Source organism: Eubalaena glacialis, chromosome 5 (assembly GCF_028564815.1).
Source record: "Eubalaena glacialis isolate mEubGla1 chromosome 5, mEubGla1.1.hap2.+ XY, whole genome shotgun sequence".
In the NCBI taxonomy this organism is placed as follows: domain Eukaryota; kingdom Metazoa; phylum Chordata; class Mammalia; order Artiodactyla; family Balaenidae; genus Eubalaena; species Eubalaena glacialis.
Genome location: NC_083720.1, coordinates 13,358,898 through 13,383,647, shown reverse-complemented (window position 1 = coordinate 13,383,647; position 24,750 = coordinate 13,358,898). Strand labels below are relative to the sequence as shown.

The window sequence follows — 24,750 nt, the reverse complement described above, 5'->3', positions numbered from 1 at the left end:
ATCTCAATAGATGCAGAAAAAGCTTTTGACAAAATTCAACAACGATTTATGATAAAAACTCTCAGGAAAGTGGGCATAGAGGGAACCTAACTCAACATAATAAAGGCCATATATGACAAACCCACAGCAAACATCATTCTCAATGGTGAAAAACTGCAAGCACTTCCTCTAAGATCAGGAACAAGACACGGATGTCCACTCTCACCACTGTTGTTCAACATCGTTTTGGAAGTCCTAGCCACAGCAATCAGAGAAGAAAAAGAAATACAAATTTGAAAAGAAGAAGTAAAACTGTCACTCTTTGCAGATGACGTGATACTATACACAGAGAATCCTAAAGATGCCACCAGAAAACTACTAGAGCTAATCAATGAATTTGGTAAAGTTACAGGATACAAACTTAATGCACAGAAATCTCTTGCATTCCTATACACTAACAATGAATGATCAGAAAGAGAAATTAAAGAAACAGTACCATTCACCATTGCAACAAAAAGAATAAAATACCTAGGAATAAACCTACCTAAGGAGGTAAAAGACCTATACTCAGAAAACTATAAGACACTGATGAAAGAGATAAAAGATGACACAAACAGATGGAGAAATATACCATGTTCTTGTATTGGAAGAATCAATATTGTGAAAATGACTCTACTACACAAAGCAATCTATAGATTCAATGCAATCCCTATCAAATTACTAATGGCATTTTTTATGGAATTAGAACAAGAAATCCTAAAATTTGTATGGAGACAAAAAAAACCCCGAATAGCCAAAGCAATCTTGAGGGAAAAAATCAGAGCTGGAGGACTCAGACTCGCTGACTTCAGACTATACTACAAAGCTACAGTAATCAAGACAATATGGTACTGGCACAAAAAAAGAAATATAGATCAGTGGAACAGGATAGAAAGCCCAGAGATAAACCCACACAACTATGGTCAACTAATCTATGACAAAGGAGGCAAGGATATGCAGTGGAGAATAGACAGTCTCTTCAGTGAGCGGTGCAGGGATAACTGGACAGCTACATGTAAAAGAATGAAATTAGAACACTCCCTAACACCATACACAAAATTAAACTCAAAATAGATTAAAGACCTAAATATAAGACTGGATACTCTAAAACTCTTTGAGGAAAATATAGGAAGAACACTCTTTTACATAAATCACAGCAAGATCTTTTTTGACCCACCTCCTAGAGTAATGGAAATAAAAATAAAGAAATGGGACCTAATGAAACTTGAAAGCTTTTGCACAGCAAAGGAAACTATAAATGAGACGAAAAGACAACCCTCAGAATGGGAGAAAATACTTGCAAACGAAGCAACTGACAAAGGATTAATCTCCAAAATATATAAACATGCAGCTCAATATTAAAAAACAAACAACCCAATGAAGAAATGGGCAGAAGACCTAAGTAGACCTTTCTCCAAAGAAGACATACAGTAGGCCAAGAGGCACATGAAAAGGTGCTCAACATCACTATTAGAGAAATGCAAATCTAAACTACAATGAGGTATCACCTCACACCAATTAGAATGGGCATCATCACAACATCTACAAACAACAAATGCTGGAGAGGGTGTGGAGAAAAGGGAACCCTCTTGCACTGTTGGTGGGAATGTAAATTGATACAGCCATTATGGAGAACAGTATGGAGGCTACTTAAAAAACTAAAAATAGAACTACCATATGACCCAGCAATCCCACTCTTGAGCATGTACCCAGAGAAAACCATAATTCAAAAAGACACATGCACCCCCAATGTTCATTGCAGCACTATTTACAATAGCCAGGTCAAGGAAACAACCTAAATGACCATCAACAGACAAATGGATAAAGATGTGGTACATATATATACAATGGAATATTACTCAGCCATAAAAAGGAATGAAATTGAGTCATTTGTTGAGACATCGATGGACCTAGAGACTGTCATACAGAGTGAAGTAAGTCAGAAAGAGAAAAACAAATATCGTATATTAACGCATATATGTGGAATCTAGAAAAATGGTACAGATGAACCGGTTTGCAAGGCAGAAATAGAGACACAGATGTAGAGAACAAACGTATGGATACCAACAGGGGAAAGCAGGGGTGGTGGGGTGGTGCTGGTGGGATGAATTAGGAGATTGGGATTGACATATATACACTAATATGTATAAAACTGATAACTAATAAGAACCTGCTGTATAAAAAAATAAAATTAAATTAAAAAAATAGAAATAGAGCTGAAAATTTAGATGAAATTTAGATTTATGGACAATGTTTAGCACACCTTTAATTGTGGGTTTTTTAAAAGTTGAAGAAATTTATATAACCTACACAAATGGAGAAAGACAAACCTCTTCCTTTAAACTGTGTAAATGTAAGTGTTCTTGGTCCCACTGTCACTCATTCTTCGCTTCAGTCTGTTAAGTAGCCTGCAGCTTTTCTGAGAATGAGCTACTGGAAAATCACAAAGAAGATTATATAAAAGTTAAAATTGGATGACATTTTAATTTGAAAATGCCCAAACTATCAGCCTAATTTCAACTGTATCATTATGATTCTCTTTTTGTTCACTTAGGCACGGACAGCACCTGGTACTACTGCTCTCCAACAGGGATTCATTTACAGTGAGTACCACAAATCTTTACTCAATCAAATCAACCTTTGTTTTACAGTGACCATATTTTAAAATGCAGGTTGACATGATTTTGGACATTTGAATATTTATATACTTGTTTAACCTTTATTTTCTTCTCAAAGTTCAAGGAAAAGGAAGCAAATAAAAGGGTTCAAGGGCTTGAGTAGGGCTGAAGTGCATGAGGCTAATATATATACATTTGATGTATCACCAGTGTGGCTGGTTTATGGGCAGATTATTAATATTGCTTGTTGTTTTATGTGTGCCTTTGCACATGTATTTAATAATGATAACTACAATTCTGGGATTAAAGTTTCTCCTCAGTTCTCTAAAAAGGAGCAGCGGAGAATACCGTGTATTTAGTTGGAAAATCTTAAAAAAAAAACCAAGGACACTTTCAACAATGAGGAAGGAGAAATTTTTTTTTAAAGTGAAAAAACTTCAAAATAACTGAAAAGTACAGAAAATAATGACACCCACCACTGAGATTTAACATTCCCCACCTAGATTTAACAGATATTAAAAAATAAATCCTTATAGACACAGCCAATAACTATCTCTTATCCCTTATGCTTCCTTCTCTTGTCTCCTCTTCCCACCTTTTCCAGTTTTTTCAACTTTCAGTATTCTAAAGTTGGTGTGTATCATTTCCATAGTGTTTTCTTGCCTTTTTAAACATGTGTGTATCCATAAAAACGGTTTTTAAAATATTTTAAAAGTTTACAAAATTGTATATTCTTCTTAATAAATTAGGAAGAGCCATTAATTAAGATGTTTTTGTAAATAGAATCAAAGGCAGATATATATATAGATATAGATATATGGCAAAAGTCAAATATTTTCCAAATTCATGTATTTTTCAATTGTTCACACATTTTATTCTAATATGTAAAATTGACATGTTCCTCAATTGGTGGGCAATCAGGTTGTTTCCCTAGATTTTTTTTTTAATAAATTTATTTATGTATTTATCTTTGGCTGCGTTGGGTCTTCATTGCTGCGTGTGGGCTTTCTCTGGTTGTGGCGAGTGGTGGGCTCTACTCTTCACTGTGGTGCGCGGGCTTCTCATTGCAGTGGCTTCTCTTGTGGCGGAGCACAGGCTCTAGGCATGTGGGCGTCAGTAGCTGCAGCATGTAAGGGCTCAGTAGTTGTGGTGCATGGGATTAGCTGCTCCGCGGCATGTGGGATCTTCCCCGACCAGGGATTGAACCCGTGTCCCCTGCATTGGCAGGCGGATTCTTAACCACTGTGCCACCAGGGAAGACCTTCAGTAGATTTTTAAACCATGTGCATTTTACAAATAATTTTTTTAATGATAAAATTGCTTTTAAAAAGAAATCTAGGCCTATGCTCTAGAGCCCGCGAGCCACAACTACTGAAGCCCGTGCACCTAAAGCCCGTGCTCCGCAACAAGAGAATCCACGGCAATGAGAAGCCCGTGCACCGCAATGAAGAGTAGCCCCCTCTCGCTGCACCTAGAGAAATCCCGCGCACAGCAACGAAGACCCAATGCAGCCAAAAGTAAAATAAATAAAATACATAAATTAAAAAAAAAACTACTGAAAGGCTTATAGGACTGAATACAATATACCTTTGGCCCATTATTCCTCACTCCGGTCTTGTTCCATGGGCAACTGCTTTCAACAGTTTTAGCTGCCTTTTCTAGTTTTCATATTTAAAATACTTGGTGTGTGTTTTGGTAATTCTTTTTAATCATTAAGAAAAGACACAGTAGAAGATGTATCTCTTTTTTCTAATAGAAATACATTCAGACACAAACTTTTTGTTGTCAAAGATATCTCAAAGAGTGTGTGCTAAGAAGGTCAAGATTAAAGGTTTGATGTATATGTTGGCCAGTTATTCTCTGTGTGGTCCATGACTGTAGATTACAACCCTAACTTTTGTCATGACAGCTTTTCACATGTGTATTCTTTTGGTTTGAAACTTCTCAGAAAATAGGGAAGCAAGGAAAAAACCAGAAGTCTGTTATAAATTGCTGACAGTGGTAGAAATATAGGACTTAGGAGCTGAAATAATGACCTGTCTATAAAAAGTGTAACACGCTATTGAGGAGTTCTCTTCCAGCTCTAGAAACAAAATTCTTAGCAAAGGACCATACCCACTGTACAGACAGTGGCCTTATCACTGGAGTTTGCAAAGAATTGGTCACTCTATTAGGATGTCTTGTTTTACTTTGTTTTGTTATTTAAATTTTGGAGCAAGGGGAAATAAAAAGTGGTTCAAGATCTCTTGGCTATTTTATTTAAGATAAAGTCATGGAAGACTTTTTGAATTGGAGGACATTTGCATTATTGATCTTACATTGTAAAATATTTCCAAGACTGTTATTTAAAAGTGGTAGTGAGTAGAAAAATTTATAAAGACTAAGGGTTAGCAATTAAAAAAAGTAAAAGGTAGGAAAGAAGATAATTTTTTTTTAATGGTAAGAGAATAATTTGTTATCGGTCATTTGTTTCCCTCAGAACCATGCCCAGATATAGCCCTATGTTTTTCTAAAATATTATTTTATTGTGGTAAGAACAAAAAACATGAGATCTACCCTCTTAAATTTTTAAGTGTATAATATGTTATTGTTGACTGTAGGTACAGTGTTGTACTGCAGACCCCCTAGAGCTTATTCATTTTGCTAAACTAAAACTTTATGCTTATTGATTAGTAATTCGCCATTTCACATTCCTCCCGCCCCTGGATTTTACTCTTTGATTCTATGAAGTTGACTGTTTTAGATACTTCATGTAAATGGAGTCATACTACGTTTGTCTTTCTGTGACTGGCTTATTATTTCACTTAGCATAATGTCCTCAAAATTCATCCATGTTGTAACATATTGCAGAATTTCCTTCTTTTTAAAAGTCTGAATAGTATTTCACTGTATGTATATACTACATTTTCTTTATTCATTCATGGCGGGGAATAATCTTAAGAAAAATAGCAAGACATACTAAAGATTGACTTATCTGTTGAATTTTCTTAGATCAGCACTGTCCAATAGAAATTTCTGTGATGTTGGAAAATGTGCTGCGTACGCTCTGCCCCAAATGGTAGCCACTAGCCACACGAAATGTGGCTATTGCAACTGAGAAACTAAATTTTAACTTTATTTAATTTTAATTAATTCAAATTTAAGTTTAAATTGCCAGGTGTGGCTAATGGCTACAGTATTGAACAGTGAAGTTCTAGAGAAAGTATCACATAGACAGAGGTATGACATCTTCTCTTTTCTTTTCTTTTTATTGTTTTGTTAAGTGGCAGAGTGACATTCAAACACACTCTGGCTCTAGAACTCTTTTTTTTAAATTAATTTGTTTATTTTTGGCTGCCTTAGGTCTTCCTTGCTGTGCGTGGGCTTTCCCTAGTTGCAGTGAGCAGGGGCTACTCTTCGTTGCAGTGCACGGGCTTCTTATCGCGGTGGCTTCTCTTGTTGTGGAGCAGGGCTCTAGGCGCATGGGCTTCAGTAGTTGTGGCACGAGAGCTCAGTAGTTGTGGCTCGCGGGCTCTAGAGTGCAGGCTCAGTAGTTGTGGCACACGGGCTTAGTTGCTCCGTGGCATGTGGGATCTTCCCAGACCAGGGACGGAATCCATGTCCCCTGCATTGGCAGGCGGATTCTTAACCACTGAGCCACCAGGGAAGTCCCCTCTTTTATTTTAAATGTAATTGTGCTTTTTGATCTTTAATGTGTTTGAGAAGACATGAATATAGCTAGCATTCCAATTGTGAAAGTAGAAAGGAGAGAAAAGTTATAAAAGGAATGTTTTAAAAAACCGATCTATGCATTCATTGTTTGAGAACTACTTAATATAAAACATGCTGCTGGTTTAGTACCATTAAATTACATATATATGTGCATATAAAATATGATAAAAATAAAAATTTAACATATTCACACTAAGCTACATAATATAAAGCTACCTAATATATATACTGCTAATTTAATACCATTAAATTGTGTGTTTATATACTTATGTTATAGATATATGATATATATTATATCTGACAAAAAAGAATATATGTACTAAAATCAACTCTAGAAGATGTGGGTATCATAATATTAACGAAAATTAAGGGTAATTTGAAATTTTGGTGGTCTTATGCACATTTATGCTATCTACCAATAAAGAAGAATTCAGAGTAATTAAGATAGAGGAAAAAACAAGGGAGAGTGACGGAGGGAAATACCCATTAAAACAACTTGGGTCTCTTGCAAGACAGGATACTTCTTGATAAAGTGTGAAGAGAGGATAGAAGAAGGAACAAAACAATTCTTGAAATCTGTCCTTTTAAGTATTTTGAGTTAGGATGAACCAGAATTGATAGAGGCCTGCTTTCACTAATGAGAATTTAATTGTTTTGTGCAATGTTCCAATAATGAAAATACGTTAATTGACAATTGATATTCTTATAAAATAAGACTAAAAGGATTGAGATAGAATTTTCTACAAGGTAAATGATGAACATTGGAGTCAAATGGACATGGGTACAAACTCCGAGCCAGCTCTGTTGCTTTGTTGCTGTGTGATTTTGGATGAGTGACCTAACCTTTCTGACACTCAGTTTCCTTTATCTGTGAATTGGAGAGAATAAAAACAATCACTTCAAAGGTTTTTAGAGATGATGAAATGAGACAATGAATGTCAAGCAGTATATTAAAAGTTTAATACATAGAATAAGCCTTCAAATTGTAGTTAATATTAACTATTGATGAAAATGTTAAAAGAAATATAAATTAGAAGAAACAGAGCATTGCAAATTCCATGTGGTGCATTTCAAGTATGGTGATGAAAATATAACTTAGCAAATACTTTTGAAAAAGAGATACTATCCAAATACAGATGAATGGAGGTATGGAAAATTCCTGAGGGAAAAGTGTGAAATTTATGAATTTGAAGTAAGGAGGTTATTAGAGAAGATGTGAAAATTTTATTATAATTTAAAATCTCAGGAGGAAGGTTATGGAAATGGAGAAAATGGTGCTTTAGAAAAAGAAGATTTATGGAGTGGGAAGGAAGCCTGAGTTGATAGGAAGTAGAAATGGAGAAAGTGCTTGGTTGTAGAATGCACACATGCTTTTAGGCTTTCTGGTAACAAGGCAAGGAAAATAATCCATCATATCACTGAGGTCCTACATACAAAAGGGATAAACTCCATAAAAGACCTATCTGAAGGCTTTTTTCATACACTATAATATTCCAGTGATGAAAGAAGAAATTTTTAAGAAGTGGCAGGAAATCAGAAATCGATAAGACACATGTATGCTTTATATCTACTATATAAAGCGCTTTCTCCTAATTCATCTCCATAGTGTTCTCTTAAATCTTTTCTTGTTTGATTTCTAATAGGAAAACTCTACACTTGCAGCTCCTTTTTCTTACGTGTGTTTATTTCTCAGAATCTTATATTTTGGTTTTTGTGTGTTGAAGTTATCTTGGTCAACAGATTTAATGGAATTTTCTCATTCTTCCTGATTTCTATGCAGCATGTGACATTGATGATCATTTCTTTCTTCTTGAGATTCTTTTCAGACTCCTCCTAGTTCTCTGATTAGTCCTTTCTGATCTCATTATTTTCTTTTTTTCTGGCCTTCCAAATATGTCTTCTCTTTGTTTCTGCTGTTAGGTCTCTTGTTTTTACATCCCCACTGTGACCATCTGATCCTCTTCCATGCCTTCAACCTTAATTTCTGTTCAGATTTCTCAAACATCTATATAACTGGGCCTAAGTTTTCTCCAGAGCGTTAGTCCTACATTCCTAGTAATGTTTACTGCGTATCTGCATCTGGGTATCCTGACAGCAACTCAGACTTAACATTACTGAAACTAACTTATCAATTTCCAGGTCTTGGTTGTGCACCTCTATCTAAAGTTGCACCATTATTTTCTAAATCAGGCAGACAAGAAACTTCTGCCATCTTTGATTGTTCCATCTCTCTTGCCTGTTATATACAACCAGTTGCCATGCCTTGTAACTTTGTGGAGTTTTGCTATGCAGCGGTCTGTGAGTAGTGTGAATGACCACTGAATGGAATTACTATATATTGAACCAAATGTAACAAATAGTGATTAGAAGGTCCGTTAGAACCCTAGGCATTCCCTGATAGTAGGTCAGTCATGTGAGGGAATGAGTGTTGGAAATAAAGCCTGGCTGGACCATTAAAGTAGGAAGTTATGGAAGATGGAGAGAGCAAAGGGCCATGGGCCCAGGAAACTAGGCATTCACATAATCTCCAACCCCTTGACAAATGCGGTGCTTGAGCCATGCCTCTCACAACAGGTTCCTCTGCAAAGCTTTGTTAGAGTTCTGTGAATAGCAATGTCTGTGTAAACATCTCTGAATATCCTAACAGACTCTCAGCACTATCTGGATATGAATAGGACAAGAGAAAAACATTTAGTTAAAAATTACAGATATGATTTCTTTAATTTTCTTTTTTTTCCCACTATAGAACGTTTGAAAGGAAGTGATTTGAAGAGCAAGCTGGGCCTTTGTGATTGGCCCAAATAAAGTATAGTGTAGTGTTGTATTTTGTCACCTTCCTACTTTTAATAAATAGAGGCTACATTTTGTCAGCTGTTTTCCTAAACCACACTTCCTGGAATCTCAGGGTTACATTTTGGTCATTTGTTTTTTTTTTTGAACTCCCTTCCCTTCTCCAATGGGTTGATAACAATATAGCAATGCCCATTTATGCAGTATCTTTTTTTTTTTAAGTAAAGCAAATGGATCTTTGCATCTTGCCTTACTGACAAGTTTGCAAATTACCAATCTTTGCTCTTTTTTCTCCCTCCCAATTTTTCATGGTGGTAATTAAGGACTGTAAATTTCACTTTATCATTTGTGTTAGGAATAGTAGCATAAATCATAGTAATAGCACCGTTCATTTTAGTAATGCCAGCCTGCCTGCAAATCACTTGTAAATTTGTTCCATGGATGTACCTCTATCAAATTAATCAAAAAACCACCTGCATACATTTCCTGAGCTTATTTCGAAGGCTTAGTAACAGTGAGGAAGAAAGACCATTGCTGACCTTTCCATTTTTATTTATTTGTGAGCTCTGAATGGCTCGTGCATACGTTTTCATTTTGAACCCTGGCTAACATCTAACTGAGCTTTTTATGTAATGCTTTTTTTTTTTAAACACAGATTGGGATTTGTGCCCCAAATAATATACCTGCCAGATCGTCCTACTGTGGTTCATACGTAGTAATAATAATGTTTGATTGGACATAAAATTGTACTCCACTTAAGAATTTGTGAGAAGTAATACTTTTCTGCTGAAAAAGGATTTTTCAAGTGAGCATAATTGTTTTCAACGTTGGGAAGTTAGGCAACAGTCACTTACGCTTGTACCCTGTACCCAGGAAGGTGATACCAACGTGTTATTCTGAATATGGAGGAAAAAAGAGAATCTTTCCTTATGTGTTTTCCTTATGTTCCTGCTTATGCTTTCTGGACAATAGCTAAGACAACTCCAGTTCAGGTGAGGCTGGCTCCAGTGCACTGTTTATATAACATGTTGAGTTCTATCCTGGATATAGTGTCTTCTTTGGGGGAGCTTCCTGATGTACAATATTCATGTCCAGCTTACTTCTTACTTATTGATCCTGCCCTAAGAGGAGAAAGGGAATTTAAATTTAGTAATGGCTTACTGTTAGTCTTACCCTGAATCAAACATTCTTAGAGGAAGAAACACAGGTTATTTATTTTAATTTTACATTTGGAATTACGAAGATGAGACAAAATCCAGTTCTAGAGCTCAGATAATAAAAATATAATAATAAACATGATATATAACTTTATATTTTTATGTATACTTTCCTTCGCTTTCTGTTTCTGATATATAAACTTGGTTTTGAGAAGTTATTACCTGTATGTGGACTCAGTATTTCAGTGAGTTTTCATTGTAGAGTCTTTAAGGTTAGCATAAGAAATCAGACATAAGTATAGGGGTCTTAACTTTCATAAACAGCTTGCTTTTGCATCTAATTAAAAAGATAATGACAAGTTTCCTTTAAATTCTTAGTAGTTATAGTATTTAGTTTTAGTCTCGGTATATTTTCCACTCTAGTCTCTACTGTTTAATAGTCTATATTGAAGACTTCACACTTGCGAAGTTGGAATAGTCTTTTAAGCAAATCCACTCACTATTTTTTCTCTTCTCCCTGGATGAACGTGTAATTGGCAATAATTTACTTCAAAGAATCTGTTTTATTAAAAAAAGAAGAGACAAAAGCAGCAGATGGCCTTGAATCTTGCTATTCTCTAAAGAAATTAAAGAAATAAAGAAATAAATATTTTATTTCTATGTAGCAAAATCAGAAAGCCCAGAGTGAGTTTGATATATTTTGAAATACTGTTAAATAATTCTTTCAGTAACCATTTTATAATTTAGTTCTAGGTATATATGCAATAATTCTCGTGGAGAAAAAGCTTTGGAAAGCAATGGATTAAAATATCAGGAAATTAAGTAGAGGTTTTAAAGAGTGACAGTTCTGATTATTATGGACTCTTTCATGTGTGTGGAAGAAGCTAGTCTTGAAAACATCTGAAAGCATACCCACAAAATAAATATTTGTTATCTGTAGATCTATACATTAAAAATATATTTGTAAATGTGTTTATAAATATGTATATGATTAAAGCATTTTTTCATTGTTGAGTGTTGCAGTAATCCACTTTACCTAGTATGAGAGGGAATAAATTAAAATTAATTTAGCCACAGGGAATCTTTTTAGCCTGTTGGATTTACTCTACTTATGAGACTGTAAAATATTTTAGTGTTACTTCTTAAAGATAAAAGCAATAAAATTAAATCTTGAAAGCCATCACATTTCATTTAACAATAAACCAGTGATTAACTGGTAAGTTCTCAAAGATGGTGGAATAATGATCTTTCCTTCTACTCCTTTCACCTCTATTCTCTTCTAAAATAAATCATTTCCAGACTGTCAACCAGCATGAGAAATTTCTAGCTAAAGACCTTTCTCTCTTGAAGACGCTGAAAAGAGGGGCTTAGAGTGGAAAGTGCCATAACTACAATAGTAAGCGCATTCTACCAAGAATAAATAAAAATTGCAAAGCCTGACAGTGAAGAGTACAGAGAGGAATTCAAGTGACTAAACCTCAAATAAAGGATTATCCTTGTTTGTGAGGAATCTATTCCAGTAAGAAATCGATCTAGGAACCTCTGCATACAAAAGCAGCTGGGCAGTTTTTTGAGCTATGGGGAAACTGCCACTGAGACCAGTAATCCTAACTGGGCAGTGACCTGCCAACAGGTCTTCAGGCCCCAGCAATAGACATCTGCCTTTGCCTTTTTCTGTACAGTTATTAGGCCCTGAGTCTGTTTATTAGAGAGCAGCTGTTCTAAATCAATGACACTCACACTGTCATTAAAATAAATCTGGTACTATATTTTTTACAGCTCTATTAACTTTACCATTTAACTTTCTACTTTGTAAAAGGGGAAAAATGAAAACTGAGAACTGTGAGTATATTGTTTGTTAAGCAGATGCCAACTGGATTAAAATCCCATCAACAGTTGTAGTGGTAACTGAGACAAAGTGACAGATTTAACACTGCTGTCTATTTATGTGTCAAATAGAGTTAAATGTTTTGCTGAATTCTTAAAATGGTTTGGCTCTGTAGTATCTAGCATAATCAACACTGAAAATTGGAACAAATTTTGTCTGAATATGTGGAAAAAGGTATGTGCACTTGAGGATCAAGAAAATTGCTACTGAAAGTGGTACGTTAAAAAATGGGTTTGATTAATGAAAACGAAGTTAGTTATTTGAATATACTTGTTAGGCAGAAATGAATTCATTCATTCATTCATTCATTCATTCATTTACCAGACTTTCACTCAGTACCTTTTATGGGCCTGACTCTGTGTTAGGGGCAGAGGATACAAAGTCAAATAACATGTAGTCTCTGCTCTCTTGGAGCTTTTGCTCCAGTGACATGTATCCACTTTTTCAAAATGTTTTGTTAATTTAGTTAATATTGATTGGATTTCTTAAAAACAAGTTTTCTCCAAATTTTTTTTGGTATATGTTTTCTTTATATCTACTTTAAATATCTCTGCTTCTGTTTTGGAATAAAAAAATAAAAAGCAGAACAAAACAAAACAACAAACAACACCAAGCCATGCTACTACACTGGGAGTCTACAAAATAAGAAAACCCCCTTAGCTCCGAAAGGAAGAAAAAAATTTTTTCTTCTATGTTAAAGACTATACCTTTTCTTTGAGGATGGTTCTTTAGGTTAGAAGTTCATTGATACACGAGTGCCACCTGCAAAATCTGCTACAATGTTAATAAACTAATACATTTCATATTTTTAGCTGTAGGTATACAATTTTATGGGGCATTATTATACAGGTTTAAATAAGAAGAATTTGGTCTTTATGTGAGAGCCATTACAATCCATCCCAAATAGTAAATATTACTGTTTGAAGAAAGAAAATAGGCTATTAAACTGCGTTGAAGTCATCAATGTCAACTTTCAACTTTTCTGACTCAGGTTTACCTGTATTTAATATTATGAGTTCTACTCTGATTGAACACCCTTGGCATTATGTATGGGGCTTGATAAATATGGGGATTCACTGGCTGATTCATTTATTCAACAAATATTTCGTGAGCATTTACCACATACAGGGTGTTGTTCATGTGGCTGGGGTTATATGTGTGAACAAGACCGTCAGAGCTCCTTCCTTCAAGGACCTCACATTCCAGGGGAAGTCTTGACTAGCAAAGAGTTCAGGTGGGGAAAATCCTAATGATTCTGTCCCACAGAATGAACCATCTATCTTCAGGGAATGAAACACTGCAGTGTGGGACTTAATAGCTCATACATTATTCTTTTAACTGATACTTAGTGTGCACCTACTGTGTGCAAGGCACTGTTCTAGGCATTGGATCTTCTCTTAATATTCAGATTTAGGAGATCTTGAATGGCTCCTAGGAATTTGTATTTTTCTAAGTACCTTACAATCACACAATTTTTTTTAAATGACCACTTTAATCAATTCCTTTCAAATATAAATGATCTTAGCTAGGTTTATAATAAGAACTATGTGACAGAAAATTCACAGTGGGAAGCAACAGCTAGTACACTATGATGATGCCTTCTATTATGTGTTGCTAATTGATAGAAGACTATTGTAATCTTTTTTTTTTTTTGGCCACGCTACGCGGCTTGTGAGATCTTAGTTCCCTGACCAGGGATCAAACCCTGGCAGTTGAAGCACAGAGTCCTAACCACTGGACCACCAGGAAATTCTCTGTTGTAATCTTAATCAGGCAAAGTTGATGGCCAAGATGGTGTTTCAGGAAGAATGTTGAAGAGCTTCACTTATTTTCTTGCTGGAATGAAAATCTATCCTAGTTACAAAGAAACTGTGCAGGAATGCCCCAGTTAGAGCCAAAGCTTTTCTCAAACAAGCGTCTCTGGTTCTACTCAAATGCTTAAACAAGCCCTTCTTTGACATTGTAGAAATAGTCACCATAAACCTTGAAGAGATTGGCCTGCAATATTTTTGAGGACCAGATTTTAATGTGGCTCCTGAATCAGGTTTAAATTTTTCCAATTAAAGGAAATAATAAACCATGAGCAATTCAGCAGGAAAAACAAGTAGGGTTTGAGAAGGTAGGTGGCAGGCTGATGATGCTGCAGTTGGGGAATCAAGGGAGCTCTCCTTTGTGGTAACACATAAATGGCACATTGGTTCCCTCTTGCAGCTACTATATGGAATCTTTTGCTTCACCACTTAGAGCAAAATTTAAAGAATTTAGCAGCAGAATATCCGAATGTTGGGAGGTAGAGGAAGGGAAGGGGTGGGGGTGGGCGAAGAGCACAGAAATAGCTACCTCAATCTATGACAAGCGCGTTTACAATTTTTCTTAGGATCTTACCTGTTGCCTAATATAACAGGAAGGTCACTTGACAGAGTCACTTTGAGAAGCAAGAAAGATGATACTGTGAATAATTAAGGGTGTTAAATCAACCACGGTTATACAGTTCCCTGTGAATATACTCATTTATTCATATATTACTTGGCCTAATGCTCATAAGTCATTCCACAAATGTTAAGTGTGCTAGACAATGGGAACATGTTGGTGTACAAGGTGGGCATCCTCTTTGACCTCTTAGAATTGTATTCTTCTCAAGCAGAAGGGAATAGCAGATGGTAAATAAAAAGGTTATTCAGCTGGATAATGATTTACTGCTATAGTCTGTGTTCTAAACATAAATCAGTTTTTCTGCAGTGCTTTCAGCAAATCAAAAACGGCATCCTGTTCTTCTCTTGGTAAATGGTAAAGGGATTTAAGATGATTGCCTTAGGTGTCTGCTGTTACTCAAGAGTCTCTTTTATGAATGTAGCTAGAATATCAGCTCTGTGAGGGCGAGGACTTTGTTTTGTTGACCCAATATGCCCAGTTCCTTGAAAAGTGTCTGTCACATGGCAGGCATTTAATAAATACTCATTGAATGACAGTCCAGAGCTTGATAAAGTCAGGAATTGATTTAAGTTTCTTGATATAGAAGCAAGTGGAATGAGGAGAAGATAATGGTGCTCTATTTAGATCCTGACATTTGTTGAAGCTCAGTGGGCTCAGATCTTTATAAAAATATCTTTTTTAGAAAATGGCTTTTGGAAAAGTAGCATCCTTATGATACACTTATCATGTTAAAATGAATCAAGAAATTATAGTCCTAATGGAGAACTCTTAGGAATTTCTGTTTTGAAAGTAGGTCAAGCAAGTTACTCAAGTTCGTCCTGGCAGCAGAATAGTATATTGTAGTCCATTAATTTGACAGTGGACCCTTTATTTTTATAGTGCTCTTAAAAAAAAAAAATTCTAAAGGGAGACAACTATTGGCAGCTCTATGGAGTGGAGCTAGTTCCAGAGCATCCCTGGATAAAATTCCTCACATACTTTCTTCTCTAGATGCAGAATAGACTGTCAAGGGAAATGACCATGATCAGCGGAATATGTTTATCAGACACCATAGATTTTGGCTAATGGGTCTCTTCATAGGAGCTGTCAGTTGTCCTGTGGACAACATTGTTGCAGCAGTTCTCCGAACAGTTTTTTAAAATTGAGTTGTCTCAGTCTCTGAGGGAGTGGAGTTGGAAGAGCAGAGAAGGTAATTTGGCTCTTGACCAGCACTGTTTTTCCAAATGGGTAATTTTTAGAATGGGATTGTCAGTGATTCTGGCCAACTTCAGTTAATATTAGATTCTTCATCAGGGTTGACAGGATCTGTCTGGGAATGGGGAAAGAAGTCTACGGGGAGATGATCTAAGTAAAAAAGGAATCCAGTGTTCTCTATCTGGGACATGAATTGTTTCCAAAACCTATCCCTTTTATGCCTTATATTAATAAGCATTAATGAGATGAACCATTTAAAAAGGTAAAAATTGATGTCAGCAAAAAATTTCTAAAAACTTACAAAACTGATAAAATAGTTGTTGATGAATGAGTGAATGTGACCAATATAATAAATATGATCAGCTTCTGAAATGGTGACAAAGAATGAAATAATTAACTCGAGCAGGTAGGGGCATATGAAGTCCATTAGAAATTGTCTCTGTGATTCAGGTCAGGTTCCTTGGGCTAAGGTGGCTGCTTAACAGGTCTCCATAGTCTGGGTTTGCCTGCCAGGGATCAGCATAGATATTAACAACTACAATAAAGTTAGGGCTAATGAGCAAACAAAGCAGTTTCACTTGCTTTTCCTTAGAGCTCCAAGCATGAAGAACCAATGTTTAGGTCAGCAGTATCATTATGCCCTTATAAAAATTAGCTGTTTGTACAAATTGAATCTGACATTTTATATGTTTTATAGAAGACCATAAATACTTTCAACTTTTTATAAATAATAAAACTGTGAATGGGGTGAATACTCAATGGCATTACTAATAGGTCTTCAACTTAGGAACCATGACTGACAAGCTTGCCTTACAAAGCAATTATATCATTTTTGTCTAATTTAAACTTTGGTTCTATTTGTTTAATGCATTAAATCTGCCAATTGAAAATTATTGCTGTTTTGATTATTTCCTCCTAACTATGAAAGTAAGAGCCAAGTTCACAATTTAAAGTCAACACTACCTGGAACCGGTGGAGTGGGATTATATTTCTTCCTTGGGAATATTTTCCACCTGCTATTGATAAAATGAATTCATATGCAATTCATGGATCAGGGATTAGAAGAATTTATGAAGCCTTCTATTCAATGCCACATGAAGAGATAGAGGATGGACAAGGCCTAACTTGTAAGTATGCAAATAATTTGATTATATATTGACTTTCAGGTTTTACCTACAGTGAGTTGTGAGAGGGAGATAAGAGCTTTAACAACAACTCCTTACGTTTTTTTATATCCCAGAAAGATTTTCATTGCATTTCCGGCAATTAGAATAAGTAGCTCTATTCACAAATAGTGAGATTTTTACCAAATTTATTTTAAAACATTTTCTGGTTTATACTTTAAGAGCTAATTGGAACTGAAAATGCCAAGGAACAATTGTAAATTATTTAAGCTTTCTAAAATGTAGAATTAAATCTACCAAGTAACCTTTCTTGTGTATTTCTCAGCCCTCCATAACTCCAATCCAAAATCCAAACATGGTTCTTTTTGCAAATATTCCCTATGTATTATATTTTATAAATATTTGAGATTTTTGTTTTGATACCTGCTCATTTCAGATGCTACACATTTTGGGGGGAAGATAATTTAAGCATTCATCATTTTTTTCACAGTGCCTAAAATTAAAATAACTACACATAACCTTGTTAATCAACTACACTCAAACTACACATAACATTGTTAATCAACTATACTCCAATATAAAATTAAAAAGTTAAAAAAAATAAAAACTACACATACATGTAAAATTATAAATATCTAAGTATGTGTAACATATATACATATATAGTTTTTTGTATTCTTTATGTATAGCACAGGTGAATTATTTTCAACATTTTTGTTTGACCTACTTCTTATACTTTAACAACTCTGTCATTTGCATCAACTCCTACATAATTGGAAATGAATCTACATAGCAGTCAACTTGAATCAGCTTCCTTCAGGCTGTACTAGGCACTGTACAGGACTGTATGATTTCTGTTTGCTTTTATGAATGATAGTAGTAACATTGCCGCTGGTAGTAAAAGCTTGTATACTTTGATAATACATAGGTAAAGCTCATTTTACAGGAGTGTTGTATGACTGAAAGTACTTAATTAGTATACAGTATTTCTGTGTGAGTTGAGTGAGCGTGTTTCGTAGTAATCGGGGACTCACAGAAACTACCAATAAGACATGAGAGGATACCTTTATTATTGCATGGCGAACCTTGGATTCATACCATCTTCACATGTCTTAAAATGTGAATTCAACAAACTGCTCATATAAACTTTTTTCAGTGAGATTTGAATTAAGAAAAATATATTATATATGTATATATAATCATTAATTAGCATAGAAATAATGGTTTCTCACTCCTCAGTTACTATTGTGGCAAGTTCTGTACTTGTATACATAAGAAAAATTATACATGTACGTAGAAAAAGATGTAATATATTATTATAAATATTTTAAAATAAAATAATGGATATATTAATGAGCAATGTCTAAAGTAATTAAAGCATGTATATGTGTTTCTTTTAAATTTTATTTAATGAATAAATAAAACCATGGCTGTGTATTGAATACTTAAAATTTGAATTTTTTTCTATGTGACCTGAAGCCATCGCCTTGAGTATTTTAAACCTTTCAACTTGAAGTGGATTATGGGAAACAACTGGGAGAAGCCGGACTCAGAGCTGTGGAAGGAGTTTTGCTGTGATCCTTTACCTTCTGACAACACAGGTTATAGCTCATAACGAAAAGCACTTAACACATAGAACTCCATGTACCACCACCTTTTGGCCTCAGTTGGACAGCTGAAGTAAAATCATTGTCTGCTACCACTGTAAACGTTCCAACAACACGCCAGCAATAAATCATCTAATTGAACATGACTTTTCTGCTGTATCTTTTACTAATAATGTTTTTTTAAAAAATAAATGATAAGAGAAAATAATTGGTAGGGTGCTTCTTTCCCATCAAGTCATCCTTCCTGGCATGTTTTCTTTTCCCTGAAATAGATCTTTGGAAAGTCAAGAAAGAGCATAAGATGTTTCTGTTAAAATTCCAGTGATACATTGTATAGTGCTGAGACCTGAAGTAGAAAAATGAACAGCTGCAAATTTTGCCCTAAGGACATTTCAGTGCTTTGAAAACATGGAGGTGAATATTATAGCTTCTACTCAGTGTTACACTTTAATATATTATTTAATTTCTAAATATGACAATTTTCTCGTAGGGGTGGCGTTGCAGGTCATCTGTCAGAATAAATGTTAACTTAACCTAAAATACTCTGAGCAATATTGGTTGAGTGAACTAGAGTAAGTCCATTAATCATTACATTATTAAATTATTGGGCACTTGGATTCAGGAATGTTTTGTATGTTAAAGGTATATCTAGTATTCTTTGTCCAGCTACCAACACTTTCACTGACTCTCTGAGGAACCAATTTATTTATATACCAATAGTTATATTTATTTGTATATATATTTATGTTTATATATATTAATATATTTATTTATTTATATTTATTTATATACATTTATTTATTTATATTTATCTATATACCAAATAGTTGATTTTGAGACCTTCAGCTTAAAGATAGACTGTTTTTTTCCATATCAGCCTTTGAATTTGGGTGGCATGGAAAAGAAGAGGAGGGTAATAGCACCAATCAGTTGCCAAGCATAAATGCTGGCCAAAGATTCTTGTGTTGCCCTGGAGTGAAGTGGAATCTGATCCTGAGAAATTTGCCTGTCCTCTTGTTTGCCTCTCTGAAAACAGTTTAGATTACTTATAAATTAAATCCTTGTTTAGTTAAAACTTGTTCTAAATAACACTCTGTAGTTCTAATCTTGTGGCAACGTCACATTCAGTTCTGGGGATTGCAAAAGTGAATATTCTTAACAAAACAAACAAATGATGACAATAGCAAATAAACAAAAACTCAAGAGAATTTAATGAATAGCAACTTCACTTGGAAACTTATATGAAGTACTCAAGTCCTGAAAGAATGAATGAAAAAACAAATTCCATTATTTCTGAGCTCTTATTATGGTAAGCCAGTTCTGTTATAAATCTCAAAATTCCCAACACTTCATATTTCAGTTTGAAAACATACTATAGTTTAAATATATAGTGCAGTGAAATTCAAGTGTGAAACCTCCCCCTCCAGACCACCAGCCTTCCTAGCTGGAGTGAAAATAGCATATTCTCAGTTCCTGATTCATCAAAGTCCGGTTTTCAGGTGTTTTGATGATTAAATCTGGTGAGAGGCCATCAATTTTATACAAAGGTTTCTCTGTAGGGCTGCCTTGTCATACACTTCTGTAAATGGGAGTTTGGGAACTTTAAATCAAAGAGTGTGAAGTTTTCTTTGTGAGGGTTATTAACTGAGGGACTCTGGATTAATTTAGCAGCCAGGTCTGTTCTTTCAGCCATAAGCCATGCTGTCAGAGAAACTTAATTACACTTTAAGTGGGATGCAAATGAGTTGTGACACTACATCATTTCACATGAAAGGTTCATTACTTACATTAACTTGCACAATGCTTGCTCCTAAACCTAGACTCATTACAATATTCCTGGGATTTTTTTTTTTAAACATAGCTAAATACAAGTAGGGTTTTAACTTTTAATAGCCTGTTTCTTTCTTAATATTTAATACTACAAATGTTCACTTTATTAAATGATTATGAATTGAGCTACTAGATACATGAATGTATTAAGGCTGGCAGGAAAAAATTGTTCTACCACTTGTCTGCTCACCTGCACATTCTCAGGACCAGGTTATTCTTTAAAGTAACTTTATATCAGTAACTTCTTCAGCATTGATATCCATGACTTGAAACAGGAAATTTAACAAGCTTTAAAATCAGCAGTCTGAGAAATTTTATCCTTAGAGCTTAACAGATTCTTTTCTGAGGATCAGTTGGGTGATTTGGGGTGAGGAAATATATAAATGTAAACATAAAAACAAGTTTCATAATGATAATTGAAAGCTTAAGTGATAGGGATAAATCAGTCATGACTTATGTGACAAGGTGTTAGGACAAGTACAAACAATACATTTGATCCTATTCTGAAGAAATAGTCAAGTGGTCCTGAATTCTAAGGGGAGAGAGAGTTCATTTTAGATTCATCCCTCTATTCTCTGATGTGGTAATAGAGTTTTAGGGAAAATTAGTTGTTTCTTCTTAACATAATCAGTCACATAATCAATCAAGAGTGCTTGACAGTTGTTCTCAAGGATAGGTAGTAGGGAAAACAACAATAGCAAACTTTTGTCACCTGTTATGCGCTTGGCAAAGTCCTAAGCACTTTACTTGTATTAGCTCATTTAATACACACAAAAACCCTATGAGGCAGGTACTGTGTCCCCATTTTAGAAATGACAAAACTGAGAAAGTTAAGCAAGTTGCCCAGAGTCGCACAAGTATGAGAGCCAGGATTCAAACCTACTCAATTTTTAAAGCCCATGCTTTTTAACCACTATGGCATACTACCCAAGTTGTACAAGGGATTTTTATATTTATTAAATATAATAGAAAAAAATGTAAATAAATGAATGATGGGATCCAAGGAAATCATAGTGGAGAACAGATCTTTATTCTGTTAATTGAGGAACATGATTTTTTTTTAAATTGAAGTACAGTTGATTTACAGTGTTGTGGAGGAACATGATATTTTAGTGCTATCATACTATGTCTGTTTATTCAAGTAAATTCCTAGGGGATAGAGTCAAAAGATTCATTATAATTTAATATACCAACCACTAGATGCTGTTTCATTTTAAGGCACGTGTCTGTCTTTTTCCCAATGAGTAGTTCATGGTATTTACTACAAATAGACTTTGATATCAAACTGGAACAGATTTGGAAAAGTGAAATATATTCTTCATTTGTAAAATTATAGAATAAGTTAAAATCATGTAATGCATTGAGCTGTTTTGCTATATTTTAATATACTGAAATTGTAGTTTATTAACTAGTACTTTGGTATTTGAAAGAATTATACAATTTTTAAATCCAGATTTACCTCCTCATATCATAACATGACCATTCCATCTTTTAAATGTTAGGAAATCTGCTCCTAAATTGAGGATAATATGTATGCAATGAAATTTATATTCCCTGTTGTGCCAATCATCAGTTTATTGCCTCTCAGCTTCAAATCCATCCTGCATTGCCTGCTCTGCAATGCAGAAGCTGGATCCTATAATCATTTCTTACTTTCAACAGGCACAGTGTTAAGCTAAGACAATAGAGGGCAGTGGAGAGACATTGGAGGAGGACAGAGTTTCTCTTCCTGTTTCTAGTATTTTCTGTTTGTCTTTTATTTGCTTCTTCTGCATGGCTTCCAGCAATGCATGAAAGGAAGAAGCATCCAGGTGCACCCCACCCTAGCTATACTCCTAAAGCACCCAATTTCTTGGGGAGCTGGCATTCCTGGCACTCATCAGGTGACCATCTCATTGCCAATTTGAACACTATGCCCCCTGACCGAAATGTTCATGAAAATGCATCTGAAGTTGGAGAAGAATATTAGCATTTTAGAGGTAGAAGAAACTTTAGGAGTCATCTAGTCTAAACCTTCCTTTTTGTAGGAATCCAGAGAGGTTTATTCCATGTGTTGTCACACCTTTTATGTAGCATGTAGCACTTTTAAATCTTCCCTTTCAGGGTTTATATTTAAGTAATGATACTATTTATAATTATTTAAAACATTCAATTTGAATTGCAAAGGAGCTTTTAGTTATCTTGAATTTTAATGGGTATTTATTGACTTTCTACAAATTCTCCAAGCATTTCATGGACTGTAAGAATAAAAAAGAGACACTAATTTTCTAAGCTAAAACAAAATATAAAACCGCAATGAAGCAGTAAACCAAGATAGAATATGATAAAACCAGAAGAGTTATGCAGAAAGAGACTGGAGATCATATTTGGGGAATAAAGAGTGCTTTCATGAAGATGACAGACATATTAAGAGGCCTTGAAGGATGGGTAGGGTTTGAGAGTTAGACTTGAGGAGTGGGGAATAAGAGTATATGGATGGTATAAAGCATAAACAGAGGTTCAGAGGCAGAAAAATCTTTCACATTGGGATGTAAAATGCCCTCCAGCTTGTTTTACGGTGGGCATACGCTAGTTATGGGAGAATAGTGGGAAAAGTTGGCAAAATTACTGATTTTTGAATTCTTGTAGATCATGACACATGGTATTTCAATAAAAACCAAGAAAATGTAAGATGAAATGAGTTGAATAAATGAGTTAATCATAATTATATTCATATAAATTCAAATACATTAATAAATTACATGAATTAAATAATAGACCTTTGAAAGAAACCAAATTCTTCATCTTTGGCCTCTGAAAAGAACTTTAAAAAGAGCTAAACCATTTTGGATATGACATTAATATAAAGATTTCTCACTGAATCATATATGAAAAATTTGGTTTCATTTTTAGCAGTCCTAAAATTATCTTCTCCATCGTTGAATTGAATGTTAAACATTATATCCAGTAAAAACAATTTAAATGGCTTGGTGTTTTTGGTTGGTAGGGATTAGATAACCTAAACAGCTTTCAGTTATTAAAAACCTCGAAATAGTACACAGAACATAACTGTTCATTTAAATGCCCACAGGTGAATTTGAAAAATCCCAAAGGAGATAAATGATGAGGAAACAAAGCCCCAGCTGATGTGGCAGCTGCCTTGAGAGGTGGGAATGGGGGTGAGGGTTGGTTCCATCTCTCAGTTATCAAGAATTGGAATTTAATGGCCCTGTAAGAACAGAAAACGGCACTGTGGATACACGAATCAGGGAGTTGAAAATGAAATAGAGAGAAGGTAGTGCCGGTTCCGACGTGCAGATCTTCGTTCCTGGTGTTCAGTTGTCGCGGTTGGTGGGCAGTAAGTGAGCCAAGATGCTGCGGAGTCTGCTGGCTCTTTGTCAGACTGCCCAGAGGACCATGAGTACTGCTTCACGCAGGCAGTTTGAAAATAAAGTTCCAGAGAAACAAAATCTCTTTCAGAAGGATAATGAAATTCCAGTGCATCTAAAGTGTGGGATAGCTGATACCCTCCTGTATAGAGCCATCATGATTCTTACAGTTGGTGGAACAGCGTATGCCATATATCAGCTGGCTGTGGCTTCATTTCCCAAGAAGCAGGATTGATTTCAGTTTATCCTCCCAGCAATCAGTTGGTTCAACTCCATTCATCTCTCTGTGGACCAGTATCTGATAACTGACTGAGTTCTTTTCTGGGGATCAATATTTATTGACCTGTACTACCTGCCACCAGTAAAGCAGTCTTTACCATGAAAAAAAAAAAGAAAATGAAATGGAAAATAAAATGAAAAACTATGGAACAGTTGCAACACCAGTGAATAAGTCAAGGGTGAACTGGAAAAATATCTACTCACTGGCACAGAGAGTCAACTAAGCAACTTACCTGTTTCGGCCTGAGCTGGGAGTTGGGGTAGCAGAATTCTCCTCTGAGAGTTTATGAATGTGGGCCCACCTTCACATTCATTATGAGAATGCATAAACAAATTTTGTCACACTAATTCATTAAAATAGAACAATTAAAATTATGAGTTATAGCCAAATAATCAGTGTAGATAATCTCGAAAGTATAATATATGTATAGCATAAGTACAGTATGCTACTATTTTATAAAGAATAGACACATGCAAGATGACACATTGTATACAAATACAGAGTTTATAGGTAAAATTATAAGAACATGGTTAGAAATAATGGCTTTCAGATAATGGCTATTTTGAGAGAGAAAAGGAGATGAATGGAATTTTTTCTGAAATTGAGTGTGTTAAAAAATGCTTAAAGCAGGGAATTTAGGTGATACAAACAAACTTTATTAACACTTGATGAAGCAGACCATCTCTATTCAGAAAACTGCAAAATGGGGTGGAAGGCAGGAAGCTGTTATAG

At 34.9% G+C, this 24,750-nt stretch overlaps 1 long non-coding RNA gene and 1 pseudogene across 1 annotated transcript in view; both read left to right on the top strand.

Annotated features, from left to right (window-relative positions):
- LOC133091914 (uncharacterized) overlaps window positions 1-16,785 on the top strand; it is a 31,827-nt gene extending 15,042 nt beyond the window's left edge. Inside the window, exons 4-5 of the long non-coding RNA XR_009701001.1 lie at window positions 2,573-2,621; window positions 16,738-16,785. This is a non-coding gene — a long non-coding RNA (uncharacterized LOC133091914). The remainder of the gene's footprint in view (window positions 1-2,572; window positions 2,622-16,737) is intronic.
- Window positions 16,786-22,665: 5,880 nt separating this feature from the next.
- LOC133091738 (cytochrome c oxidase subunit 7A2, mitochondrial-like) lies at window positions 22,666-23,973 on the top strand (annotated as a pseudogene).
- Window positions 23,974-24,750: the final 777 nt, after the last annotated feature.